General features: G+C 41.2%; 1 protein-coding gene across 1 annotated transcript in view; it reads right to left on the reverse strand.

The window, feature by feature from the left end:
* PRKCD (protein kinase C delta) overlaps positions 1-13,929 on the reverse strand; it is an 80,969-nt gene extending 67,040 nt beyond the window's left edge. Inside the window, exon 1 of the mRNA XM_070738635.1 lies at positions 13,711-13,929. The gene's annotated coding sequence lies outside the window, so the exon portion shown is untranslated. The remainder of the gene's footprint in view (positions 1-13,710) is intronic.
* Between the last annotated feature and the right edge of the window lie 1,062 nt (positions 13,930-14,991).

The following is a 14,991-nucleotide window of genomic DNA, read 5'->3' on the forward strand; positions in this document are numbered from 1 at the left end:
CTACTGTAAGTCAGCAATATCATCCTTCATAACATAAACATTACAGTTTTCTTTCCTTTTTGGCACTTAGTGGCTTACAAGACAAAACTTTTTTTCCAATCACACTTGGCAAATAAAGAATTCTATTCTATTCTATTCTATTCTATCTGACTCATATTTGTGATGGTTACAGTATCCTAGGTCACATGATTAGCTTTTGCAAACTTCTGACAAGCACAGTCAATGGGAATGCCAGATTCACTTAGCAACCTATTATCCCTGATTTGGTACAGCTGTTATTAAGGAGCTGGAAATAATTTCATAGTCATACTCTGCAGTTCTCCCCTATTTTGTTATTATCTGAATGAATGTTGGGCTCTCTAATTAACTGTGTTACTAACTTAACAATTACAGGGATTCAATTAGCAATTGTGAAAAGAAGTTGTAAAATAGGGCAAAACTCACTTTCAAATGCACTGATGTAATACATTAGCTTGATAAACAGGTTAATCAAGGTTAAACGTCAAACATTTTTTTTAGTGACTGTTGGGTTTTTCCCTTTCCCTTCAGGGGCTGCTGGGGTTTGCTGGGGTTTGGGAGAACCACTAACTAAGATTTTGTGCAGTTTGGAGAATACCCAATTTCAACTCCTGGCTGGCCATGCCCATCCAACCCACCCAGGAATCCCTATGCGGCCCATTTTGGATGCAGATAAGCACACACATAGGCTTTGGGAGGGCAACAAAATGGCTTACCAGAAATTTGGGAAACAGGCCCATTTCCAGCCTCCAAAGTGCCTCCAGAGCCATTTTCACCCTCCCAGTGGTTCCATAAAAATCTCTGGAGCCCTGGGGGGCAAAAATGATTTCCCACTTTGATGCAGGAGGTCCACCATAGCCATGCCCACCCAGCAACCAGGCAGAGAAGACCTTGCTAAAAGTCCAGCTCTGCTTCCCTTCCCTTTTGTGTTCTGGATTGTGATGGCTATGCAAACATTATTTATAATAATAATAAATATGCATTAGGTATAGGAAGGCAGGCAGGCAGGCAGGCAGGCAGGCAGGCAGAAAGGCAGGCAGGCAGGCAGGCAGGCAGGCAGGAAGGAAGGAAGGAAGGAAGGAAGGAAGGAAGGAAGGAAGGAAGGAAGGACAGCAGACTGGGATAAAACCCTAGGAAACCCCACTAATACATCCCTTTTAGCTAGTTGCTTGCCTATAAGACTATATGCCTTTTCAGTCCATGGCTTTTAAGCTTACTGAGAAATCTTTGATAAAGGACATTATCACAGGGTTTTGGGAAAATCTAGAAGATGATGATGACTTTGATTAATTTTAGATAACAGTAATATTGCTAACAGGCATTAGCATGATTTTGAAGTATATACCAAACATTGAACTTATCATTATATGAAGAACTAGTAACTGGATATCCATGGTTCGCTACAAAACTATGTGATCAGGTTTGATAAATTGACTATTAAAACTTGAACATTAATTAGTAGTTATGATTGGCCTCTCCTCTCCCCTTCTCTCCCTCAGGCTTGCCTCACAAAAGATTTTCCTCTCCCATCCCCCTTCTCTCCCTCAGGCTGGCCCCACAGAAGCCTCTCCTATCTTATCCCCTTCTCTTCCTTTCATGTAGGGAAGGGTAGTGGAATGTTTAACTCTTAGCATCAGACTGTGTTAATAATAATATAAGAAATACAGTGGTACCTCTTCTTATGAACTTAAATCGTTCTGTGACCAGGTTTGTAAATGGAAAAGTTCGTAAGAAGAAGCAATTTTCCCCATAGGAATCAATGTAAAAGCAATAATGCGTGCAACCCCATCCCAAAAGTCACCCCTTTTGCCTTGCGCCACTGGGAATCACTACCTGCAGACTTCCATTGCCAGTCGAAGCGTTGCTGGGATTCTCCTGAACCTCCCCTTGCTGGGAAACCCCACCTCCGGACTTCCGTTGCAGGCCGAAGTGCCTGTTCTTGCATTACTGGGATTTCCCTGAGTCTACCCTCGCTGGGATTCAAAGCAGCACTGGCAAAAATGAAGGGAATCCCAGCGAGGGGAGCCTCAGGGGAATCCCAGCAACGCAAAAATGGGCGCTTCGGCTGGCAACGGAAGTCCGGAGGTGGGGCATCCCAGCGGCAGCGGCTCGGATTCGTAAAGTGAAAATAGTTCGGAAGAAGAGGCAAAAAAATCTTAAACACAGGGTTCATATCTCAAAAAGTTCATTAGTAGAGGCGTTCATAAGAAGAGGTACCACTGTACTAATGATCTGATGGCCATTTCTAAAAATCCTTTCTTGGCAAGCACCTAGAAGCCAAGAGGAACATACGTGCCAAGTTTCAAGTTTGTAGGCTTTACGGTTCTGGAAATTTTGTGAAGATGCATGAGTGGTATTTGGCTTTTATAGAGAGAGATTAGGCATTTTAGGTGTCGTCTTCTTTGATTGAAAAGCATTACTCTGGATTTGCAGTCTTGGATTAGTGATTTGAACTGGCTCTTTATAAATGTAATGAAAAGTCTGATCAATATTATTCCACTTGGAGATTTGGTTTAATAAGATGCTTCAAAACTGAGCAGTTTTCTCAACTGCTTCTGTCTTCTTATGTTTCTGTCTTCTTTTTATTTTTGAAAGTGTTTGGTTAATGTTTGTATCATCTTTTTTCCTGCAATAAAGCAATAAAAATAATGTCGTTGCTGTAATTCTCCAACTCTTTAGTACTGTGTGCAAATAGCCAACTTTGCTGTCTCATTAAAATGATATATGATACAATTCACATTACAGTATATACACAAACCTCTAGGCAGGGCTGCTTCTGCTAATATGACAACCATCTAACTATGAGTTTTGTTAAACTATTAGGTCAATCTTACAACCTTACAAGAAATCTTGTCCATTGACCTTAATGATTTGAAAACTAAATCTAGGAAGGAGCATGTCTTCAAAAATGTGAACTCCAAAAAAGAAAAAGGAAAGGAAAAAAGCCCAATTAATGGATAAATATCTGCATACTTAACATAATATTCCTTTTTTTTAGTAAGCAACAATAATAGAGAAAAAAGACTAAAAAGTAAATAAATAACATTAAAGGCAGAAGTTAAAACTAAGGAAAGGAAAATAAAATTAAATGTAGTTTATTCAAACACCATTATTTATACTATTCTATCTTGACAAATTATCCACTACATCTACACACTGACTCATACATTCAATTTATCATAACTTATATTTATTTTATTTAGTTCCATTTGTATGCCACACAACTCCCTAAGGACTTTGGGTGGCTCACAACAGGGAAGAACAAGACACACAGTATTAAAATATTCGGACATCTAAAAAAGAAGGAGACCATTTGATTTTAAAAAGTTAAGGAAGATTAGATATAAAACAACTGGAATTTGGCAAGAGGAATGGAAATTTGAGGATGGTTGATTGATTATTAATATGAATTGATGTAAGGACACAATTTGATTGAAATAGCATTGTTTTTACAAAGGATATATGAATTTATAAAATTGTATCAGAAGGATTGAATTATATTGATAACTTACAGCTATATTTACATTTATAATAGTAAAAGACTGATGTGAGTTAATGTTTTTGGAAATGTTAAGTTTTTTCCTTTTTTACTTCTTTTTTAATAATAATTTTATATTAATATTAATTAAGCTTGGCAATATCAATATATATTATAGAAATGTTAAGGTGGAAAGGTATAATAAAGGTATTTGAAGTATACTAATAGGTCATATGTTATATGACTACAATATTATGATAAATGCTTAACTAAAATATTGAACTGATTAGATTTTGATCTTTTTCTTTTTTCATTTGATTATTCTTAAATTCTTTATTAATATTGATATTAGTATTAGTAATAGTTTTCCGGTTCTTTTTTCTTTTCTTTTTTACTACTAAACTTTCTTTTTTTTCTTAGCTTATAAGCTTTTTAATTTTATTTAGGAAGTGGTGTTAAGGGTTTCTAGAATACATGAGTAGGGGGAGTAAATATAACGGCTTAATTGTGTTTGTAAGAATATGATGATATTATTGTAATAAGATTAAATGAAATCAACATGGAATTCAATTAGATGAAAATTTGGACATCTGGATGACAAAATTAGAGGTCAAGGTTGGGGGGGCATTATTGATACTGAAAATAATTTAATTTGGAATTATTAAACTTTGGGGTGGGACAATTATATATGATTTACTAACTAAATACTGTTTTTATTGTAATCTGACTATTTTGAAATGTATGGGAAAAAGTTTGTATGGAGGGGGAAAAAATTACCATTAAAGAGACCATTTAGAAAAAAATCTACCATAGGTATCATTTATGCCCAGATTTTGATGATGTACCATCTGATCAATGGCCCCAGGCCATTGTAGGGTTCTTCTAATTTCATATAACAAAGAGAACAGAAGCATGTTCTTGCAGAGCATCATTTTCATATCTTCAAAAAACATTCTTTCCTTGCAATACACATTGAAGAAAAAAACATGTTTTGTCAGAATTTCCAAATCTCTTTATATTATGAAAAATCAGTTAGAACTTTACATTTCTCTATGATCTACATTTAGTGGCATGTTAAAGGAATTAGTTGTAGCTAGTTTTTATCACATGTATCCTTTTTCTTGTATGTTTGTGTTATTTTTGTGCTTGTATAACTAATAAAATTAAAAAATGAAATTAAGATTTTGCAAAAGACCATATACTAAGTGACATCTACCAACATAACATTGCTTCTATTTCCCCTCAAACACATCTATCTTTATTTTTGATAATTAAATTTTTCAGATCCATATTTGTTGTTATGTCACACAATCTAATATTCAGTGCAAATCAATTCAGTTCTCCGTTGACAATATAGCATTATCTGCAATCAAAAGAACATACACATCCATGTTTTTGATTAATATTATCTCCAACCTCTTAACAATTCAATATAAACATAGTGATAAATACCACGAACAATTAACAATTTTAATAAATTAATTAACAAATGTCTTACACATTGGTAAAAAAAAAAAATCAGAACAAAAATTCAAGCTGGGTGGATATGACCTGGTAGACAACCCTCACCCTGTCAAGAACCTTGGAGTACTTATCTCAATTGATTTAAGTGCCAGAGCTCATTGTAACACCATTGCCAAAAAAACATTAAACCTAATCTTGCATAGATTCTTCTTTGGTAATGTTGAACTACAAACTAGGGCATACAAAACTTTTGCTAGACCAATTCTTGAATACAGGTCACCTATCTGGAACCTACACTGCATATCAGACATTAATACAATTGAACGAGTCCAGAGATTTCACGAGTCCTCCACTCCTCTGCTCGCAACAGAATACCTTATGCCACCAGACTTGAAATTTTGGGATTAGACAATTTAGAACTTTGTTATCTACAGTCGGACCTAAACGTAGCCCATAAAATTATCGGCTACAATGTCTACCTGTCAATAACTACTTCAGGTTCAACCACAACAATACACGAGCATATAATAGATACAAACATATGGTAAACCATGCCAAACCTGATTGTAGAAATACAACTTCAATAACAGAGTTGTTAATGCCTGGAATGCACTACCTGACTCTATGATTTCTTCCCCAAACACCAAAGACTTTACCCTTAGACTGTCTACTGTTGACCTCACCCCATTCCTAAGAGGTCTTTAAGGGGCAGGCATAAGCACACCAGCATGCCTACCATCCCTGTCCTAATGTTCACATGTCAATTTAATGTATTCATAATTATGTTTATACTTATATCTGTTTTCTAATACATGCCTGATAAATGTAAGTAAGCAAGCAAGCAAGCAAGCAAGCAAGCAAGCAAGCAAGCAAGCAAGCAAGCAAGCAAGCAAGCAAGCAAGCAAGCAAGCAAGCAAGCAAGCAAGCAAGCAAGCAAGCAAGCAAGCAAGCAAGCAAGCAAGCAAGCAAGCAAGCAAGCAAGCAAGCAAGCAAGCAAGCAAGCAAGCAAGTAAATATTAATGGAGCATTGTATATCCTTGACTTATTTCTTAAAAACATCAAGCCTCCTTAGATGTACAGTAGTTTTTTCCCCATATCAGTATATACCCATATTTTATTGCCTTTCCATGAGGTTTTCTTAGATTTCTCTCAATTAAAGCATAGGCTTTTTCAAGACATACAGCATCTACATAGCAATTTTCCCAGCATCTTTGTATTATACATTCAGATTTGGAATTCTGGATGTATTGTACCCACAAATTGATCGTCACATTTACCTATTTTATTAGGAAGCACTTTGTGAATTTGCTTTCTATCATCTCTTTTAAATTCCCCATTTTTTTCAGGATAGATAAGCACATTTACAAAATGAACACTAAGAGTACCTTCAGATGTTATGAGAGCTCAAAAGCATTTTTTTAATAAAAAAAATGCTATGCTTGAGGAAAAGCTTTTTTATTAAAAGAACTGAAAAATAAAATCAGCTGCAGGGTGGATCTGGTCTGCAGAGCTGATGGACCTGCAGGAGATGTTTATAAGAGTATTAGCATCCTTAGGTACTGTGTTAAGGTACATTTGCCTCATGACATTAAGGGATCAGAATCACCATGGGGAAATAAGCCTACAAATAACCTGGCAATGAGAACATCGGACAATGCATTGTTATTTGTCCCCCTCCACCAAATAAGCCCTCCCCAAAAATATTTAAATATATGCGCAGCCGATCCCAACCATTTATTCTGGTTAGGGTTAGGGAGACAGAGCTGTAAATCAAGTAAGATGGCAAGAGCAGCCCCATCTTGCTCCACGTACCCCAAAATAATAAGATCTCTCTCAAAGTAAAGCCAAGCACTTATTAAAAAAACATAAGACAGGATCTTATTTTCAGGAAAACATGGTATATATTGCTTCACAGTGCTTTGCAGCCCTGTCTAAGCAGTTTTTACAGAGTCAGCACATTGCCTCCAACAATCTGAGTCCTCATTTTGCCAAACTGTACCAATGTGCAATATTCTCATATTCTTATGAATTAAATTATTAGTTTTTCCCTCCATATTCTTTACACATACCTTGTTATACTTATTGGAACAAAATATTTTATATCTCAAGGCTAGAAGAAGGATGGAAAGTTGAGTTAATCTTGAGCCAGTGAGATTTGAACTGTCGAATTGCTGGCAATCAGCAGTCAGAGAATTAACCTGCAGTACAGTGATCCCTCGAGTATCGCGAGGGTTACGTTCCAAGACCCCTCGCGATACTCGATTTTTCGCGATATAGTGGTGCGGAAGTAAAAACACCATCTGCGCATGCGTGCCCTCGCGCATGTGCAGATGGTGTTTTTTACTTCCGCACTTGGGAAGACCCCCGCCCAACAGCTGAGGACCCGCCTGCCCGCCGCTTGTCCGGCCGCCGCACCGCTCGTGCCGCCGCTGCTGGCGCGAGCAACGCCGCTTCCCAGCTGAGTGGCGCGAGCAACGGCATGGGTGGGCGAAGGGCGGGCGCACGGACAAGGGGCGCACGAGCGGCGTGGCGGCCGGACAAATGGCGGCCACGCCTGGCGGCAGCACGAACAACACAAACAGCATGGCAGCCGAACAAACGCACGAGCAACGCAAGCGGCGTGGCGGCCGGACAAATGGCGGCCGCGCCTGGCGGCAGCACGAACAACACAAACAGCATGGCGGCCGAACAAACGCACGAGCAACGCAAGCGGCGTGGCGGCCGGACGAATGGCGGCCGCGCCTGCCGGCAGCACGAGCAACACGAACGGCGTGGCGGCCGAACAAACTCACGAGCAACGCAAGCGGCGTGGCGGCCGGACGAATGGCGGCCGCGCCTGCCGGCAGCACGAGCAACACGAACGGCGTGGCGGCCGAACAAACTCACGAGCAACGCAAGCGGCGTGGCGGCCGGACAAACGGATTCTCCTCCGACCTGCCCTCACCTTAGCTTCCAGCTGATGCTTCGATCCTTGGAAGAGGCCAGAGCGCCTTTCTGCACCACACTCTGCGCTCGGGTTCCTTTCCGGAAGATGGAAGTTTCTCTCTTTCCATCCTTTCTAGCAATACAATACTCGATGGTTAAAACCATTTTAACCATCGAGTATTTTATTGCTAGAAAGGATGGAAAGAGAGAAACTTCCATCTTCCGGAAAGGAACCCGAGCGCAGAGTGTGGTGCAGAAAGGCGCTCTGGCCTCTTCCAAGGATCGAAGCATCAGCTGGAAGCTAAGGTGAGGGCAGGTCGGAGGAGAATCCGTTTGTCCGGCCGCCACGCCGCTTGCGTTGCTCGTGAGTTTGTTCGGCCGCCACGCCGTTCGTGTTGCTCGTGCTGCCGGCAGGCGCGGCCGCCATTCGTCCGGCCGCCACGCCGCTTGCGTTGCTCGTGAGTTTGTTCGGCCGCCACGCCGTTCGTGTTGCTCGTGCTGCCAGCAGGCGCGGCCGCCATTTGTCCGGCCGCCACGCCGCTTGCGTTGCTCGTGAGTTTGTTCGGCCGCCACGCCGTTTGTGTTGATCGTGCTGCCGCCAGGCGCGGCCGCCATTCGTCCGGCCGCCACGCCGCTTGCGTTGCTCGTGCGTTTGTTCGGCCGCCATGCCGTTCGTGTTGCTCGTGCTGCCGCCAGGAGCGGCCGCCGTTTGTCCGGCCGCCACACCGCTCGTGTGCCAATGTCCGCGCGCCCGCCTTTCGCCCGCCCACGCCGTTGCTCGCGCCACTCAGCTGGGAAGCAACGCTGGGGTTTCCCCGCCGCCCACGCAAAGGGGAAACCCCGGCAAGAGGGGGAAGACCCAGGGAAGCCACCCAGCAGCTGATCTGGCCAGGGGGAAGCAAACTCCACCATCTACGCATGCGTGGCCATAGAAAAAAAAATGGCGCACATGCGCAGATGGTGTTGTTTACTTCCGGGTTGAAAAATCGCGATATAGCGTTTCGCAATAATCGAGATCGCGAAACTCGAGGGATCACTGTACTGCATTCTAACCACTGCACCACAACTGCTGCTTATGAAATTTAGTCAAATCAACTAAATTAGCCAAAGACATTTAATTGCCATCAGGCCATTTCTATCTAGAACTAGTCATAAATGTATTTGTTTAAATTGATAATGATTCACCAAGGCTGTGTTAATATGTGTCCCAATATGGATCCAGAAATAACCACAAATTGTAGACCTGTTCCTTCAGAAAAAAATCTACATACAGTATGTACTTATTCTTATGAGCAAAACTTTTTCTAAAACCAAGATTCTCATTTTGCTATGATTTCATTTACAAAGCATGATCCAGTCTACTGTCCAGTACAGATTCTATTCAAAATATTCCTTACTCAGCCAAGTTAGATGGACAACTGCTACAATTTCAGAAAGATGGTATGGGGGATTATTAAAAGAACTGAAAAATAAAATCAGCTGCAGGGTGGATCTGGTCTGCAGATCTGATGGACCTACAGGAGATGTTTGTAAGAGTGTTAGCATCCTTAGGTACTGTGTTAAGGTACATTTGCCTCATGACATTAAGGGATCAGAATCACCATGGGGAAATAACCCTACAAGTAACCTGGCAATGAGAACATTGGACAATGCATTGTTATTTGTCCCCCCCAAAATAAGTCATGTAAGATTTTAAACCCAAACTGCCACATTGAGTATTTCCAGCAATATCTTGGCAAACTGCTAGCTAAGCTGTTCAAAAAAGTGTTTGCATACTAAAACAGACAATTAATTCAAAGTGATTCCATGATTGATGGAATCAAGCCATACAACTCAAGTACATACCATCTCTATCTCCTCTCTCTTGGTGACCTTTGGTTACCCTCAAGGTTACCAAATCCAGATATAAAGTTAAATTTAGTGTGTGCATAAATGCATCAATTAACGTCTTGTTTAAAGAGGAAGGTAATGACAACTCTTATGGGAATTCATGGTCTCCTTGGATCTAATTGGCTACTCCTTTCTTATTAGCTATAAAAAATCAAGATGAGCAAGGATGAAGAAACAAGTGACAGAATTTATTCAGGAATCTCATCTACATCCTCAGCAACAGGAATTCATCCATATCAATGGGTAACATTTACATATAGGCTCACTTAATTCACTGTGGAGTTCACATTCTACCTAAAGCACTTGTTATTTTACCAAAACAAACAACTAAGAACACTATTAATGTGTTAAAACATACTAATACACCAGGAGATATCAAAATGAAATGTTGAATAAATAAAAAAATCATATTTTTGCATTAGTACCACTGAGAGCAATTTGATTGCTCAAAATTTTAAAAAGCCACTGTTCACTAAATAGTACTGCTATTCAGCATTCTTAAACTTGTAAAATAGATGAATCACTATATAAACATCTGAGTTAAATATGGCTTTAGAATTCTAATAAAGACTGTTTCACAAAAAAGAAGACCCTGTCTTATATTTTTTGAACCTTGAAATAAGCACTTGGCCTTGTGCTCAAAAGCCCAATTGGGCTCATTATAGAAACATAGAAACATAGAAGACTGATGGCAGAAAAAGACCACATGGTCCATCTAGTCTGCACTTATACTATTTCCTGTATTTTATCTTACAATGGATATATGTTTATCCCAGGCATGTTTAAATTCAGTTACTGTGGATTTACCAACCACATCTGCTGGAAGTTTGTTCCAAGGATCTACTACTCTTTCAGTAAAATAGTTGGGGGAAAGATCAAAAGCAACATGAGAAAATATTATTTTACTGAAAGAGTAGTAGATCCTTGGAACAAACTTCCAGCAGACGTTGTAGATAAATCCACAGTAACTGAATTTAAACATGCCTGGGATAAACATATATCCATCCTAAGATAAAATACAGAAAATAGTATAAGAGCAGACTAAATGGACCAGGAGGTCTTTTTCTGCCGTCAGACTTCTATGTTTCTATATTTTCTCATGTTGCTTTTGATCTTTCCCCCAACTAACTTCAGATTGTGTCCTCTTGTTCTTGTGTTCACTTTCCTATTAAAAACACTTCCATCCTAAACCTTATTTAACCCTTTAACATATTTAAATGTTTAAATGTTATCAGGGAATGTCTGATTTTGGAGGAAACAGGGTACATCTCCAAATCCAGTCATCTATACCTTTTATAAGCACACATATACCCCATCATTTTATCTCTATAATACTCTATAAAACAGTAGACTTAACTAAATGCTAATGAGTGGTCCAAGGATTCAGTGTATTTCAGTGAACAAGGATTCAGTGTATTTTTATCATTTTAATGCGCACTAAAAACATGCTTATCATACATACTATGCTGTACAATGAATACATAAATAATGAACTACTTATATGTTTACTTAGAAGTAAAATCCGTCAGATGCAATAGAGATTGCTCTCAGGAAAGTGTACATGGGACTGAAGCCAAAGGATAAATAATTCTGTTTAACATAATGTTTTACTCTCCCCTTAGCCAGATGTTGTAGCATTCTGAAGATCTACAATTACATTTAATTTGAGAATAAACAAATTGTACCAATCTACAATATTCTCATATTCTTATGAATTAAATTATTAGCTTTTACCTCTATATTTTTTACACATACCTTGTTATACTAATTGGAACTAAATATTTTATATCTCAAGACTAGATTAACACTGATAGTCCCTTATATAAAATTTAAACTTTTTTGTATTGTGACCAGGCACACCAAGAAATTGTGCTATGCATTAAAAAAAACCTACAAACAATTTAAGGACATATAACCAATCAATGTAAAAAAAAAGTCCATTTCTGGAAGACCTGAATAATTATAGTTTGCTACCTGTAAGATACATTAGTAGAGTATGTATGATATGCTAGCAATGTTCAATATTTCACACTTTGAAATTTACTTGATAGAAACATCCCTCCCCCAAATATACAAATTTGCAATGCCAAAGAAATTTCCCACTAATACCAGTAAAGTAACCATGTAGAAAAATTCAGTCCCTGGTAAGTTAAATAACAAGGTACCTCCAATCAGAGTAGACATTTATGTAGATTGGAGCTTTCCAACCTTCTTAGGCTAATGGCTAGTTTGAAATTTTAGAAATATAGTTAAGAATTTTAAATTCTCTGACACCATTGCTATTTATTGTGTACTTAATAGCATGCCAAATTAGTCATGCTCCTAGTCACAGGACTCAGCATTTTAATTTCTAGGAACGTTCCTATACTTTATTTATTTAACAAATTGCTAATAGCTGGTAATAGACTCTAGGCCAGAAGTTATATTTTAGGCACGCAAAAGATTCCAAACAAAGAAAATTAAGAAATCTAATGCTCTCAAGTGTTATTCACAGTAACCCCAAAATTGGGGGGGGGGGGGTGTCATTTTATCACATGAAACACTGAAAAAGTTCCAATTCATTCTGTCCACCCACTTTTAAAGATTAAGGTTCACAAGCAGATAACATACTTGAGATGACTACGGCAATCAAACTTATCCATTCACTGAACAGGAAGGCAAACACCCCTCTGCCTCAACTAAACAATTGCTGACCACTTCTGAACCCCACTCCAGTTAGCCTACAGTGGGAAAATCCCCAACTTCCTAAACACTGAACCATTCAGCTTGCTGCTTCTAGATGCAGAAATTAGGGTGTGAGCACTGCACAAAGTAAACGAAGATTGCAAGGCGTATTTCATAAAACCCGTCAACCACCTGTCAACATAATCTGTCAACCACTGTCAACTTTCCATCCAGAGCAGCACTGTTAAGAGTTGTTAGGCAAACGCACACACGCTGAATGTTCCTATTGGCTATCAGTACTACACTTGATCAAATGTTGCCCTCATAGTTTCAGCACACTTATCCTTTTAGGTGAGCAAACCTCTTGCTAACATCCCATTTTTGAATTTTTTTGCAAGACAACAACTTTTGGAAACATAGTAGCCTCTGGATTCCAATTCTGAATTTCCCATTTTTCCACGGGTTCTTGGCTTCTGTTTTATTTCCCAAAGACTCTTTGACAAGGTAGGGAAAGAATGTGAAAAGGATGGATAAACCGCAACAGCAGCTGTGCCACACAGATCAGCTAGCCTAAAGATGGTGGTCGGAGACCTCCACCCCCACCCATCAACCTCCCAGTTCTGATTCAGACAGAAGCTTCAAATTTTTAGAAATGGAGTAAAAACTACTTCAAGAAAACATGGAGTCTCTGAAACAAGGAAGTCCCGGCAGAACTCAGTCCTCCAACAGATGTTGCACACAGCAGCTCTGCGCTCCGACCAGGCGTTATGAAAGACCCGCCTGCCAGTCCTGCTAAATAACTCGGCAGCAAATAAACTTTGCACCATTCCGGATTCCCTGCGAGCGCAAAGAGGGAAGCAGGAAGGGCGAAAAAAGGAGATCCTTTCATAAAAGCCTGCCACCCAACCCGAAGCGAGAGGCGGGTGTCAAAAGTGGCTCTTCCGAAGGAGGAACTCGAGTTGCTCAGGGGATGGACGGCAGGCTGACGGGGGTAAGTGAAGAGGTGACTCTACCGACTCCTCTAGGCGGAGAGGAGAAAGATGCTCAACCCGTCCACGCGACCCCCCTCAGGACCGGAAGCGGGGGGCTGGCGGGAAGAGCCCGCGTCCAAAAAAGAGGAATGCCTGAGTCCCGCTTCCTCCTTCGCGAAGGAGCCGAAAGAGAACCCGCTCCTTTTTTTTTTGTCCTCCGCGAGTGAAGAAGTTCTCTCGAGTGGCTGAAACTCCTCTTTTTTCGTGGCGGCGCAGAGATGGGGGGATAAAACCACTCACCCGTCTTCCTCGGAAGGTCCAGGCTAAGCTGGAAAGGCGGCGGGCGCTCCGAGGCCGAAAGCAACGCTCTGAGAAAAGCGAGAGCAGCCCGTCGAGTGGGGCTGCCTCCGCGTCGGACCGCCCTCCCCTTGGCACGCTCGCGCCTCCCATCTTCCCTCAGCCTCCTCCCCGCGCGCGCTCCGCCTCGCCTCGCCTCGGGCCGGACGCGCCTCACCTGCTGCTGGGACTGGGGCGCGCGGGGATTTCCCCCTCCCGCTCCAATTCCCCCACCCCCCCGCCCAAAAAGCGTCAGGAAAAGCAGAGTCATTCACGCGGTCTTTCGCTTTCTTTCTCCCTCCTCCTCCTCCCCCTCCTTCCCGGACCCTGTTACTTCTCCTCTTGGGACTTTCTCCTAAGCGTGAACGCCCAAAAGGGAACTCGTTTGTACGAGCCTCGCCCTGTCACACGGGGTCCTTCCCTCAGCGGCCGCCCTTTCTGCTCCGGGAGAATGGCGCGCGCAGGACCCGAGAGGCACCCCTTGGGGCTCGCCTCCTAATAGGAGGCCATTCAGTTGTCTTCCTGCTGGGCGGCTTCTGTGGGGCAGAGACGTGGTGTTTGGAGGGGGAGCGGTGTCCCCGCGACGAACTCGGCAGCGAACGGGTTTCGGTGGCTTCGGGGGGGGGGGGGGGGAGTCCTTTGACTCGCGTTTGTGCTCGGAGCGCAGGAAAAAGTTTTGAGCCCTGAGGCTTGACAAGGTATGCCTGGCCTGTGAGGGGAAAAGGTGTGAGGAGAAAGGTTGCAATACTTACAGGTAGCCCTCAACAATGCAGCCCATTGTTGTATTGTGGCTAAGAAATGTGTTGTGAGTTTTGCCCTATTTTATGACTTTAATTAATTAATTAATTAATTAATTTTATTTGACTTATATGCTGCCCAATACCGAAGGACTGACTTTAAGTTAAGTTGAAACCTGTGGTTGATTAAATTAGGAACAGGGTCCTTAAGTGAATCTGCCCTCTTTGCTTGACAGGAAGTCGCAAAACTTAGATTGCATGACCCTGGGACACTGCAATGGTCATAAATGCGAGTTAGTTGTCAAGCATCCAGATGTAAATCACATGACCATGCAGATGCTGCAACAGTAATGATCATAAGTCAGTTTTTTTCAGTGCCCTTGTAACTTTGAACATTCACTAAGCAAACTATTGTAAGTCAAGTACTATCTAGTGTAGTTGGATAAAAGCTAACTGTTGTAAGTTACTGCAAATGAACCAGCCACAATTTGCATTTGGGGTTTTTGTT

The sequence above is a fragment of the Erythrolamprus reginae genome, chromosome 2 (genome assembly GCF_031021105.1).
Source record: "Erythrolamprus reginae isolate rEryReg1 chromosome 2, rEryReg1.hap1, whole genome shotgun sequence".
In the NCBI taxonomy this organism is placed as follows: domain Eukaryota; kingdom Metazoa; phylum Chordata; class Lepidosauria; order Squamata; family Dipsadidae; genus Erythrolamprus; species Erythrolamprus reginae.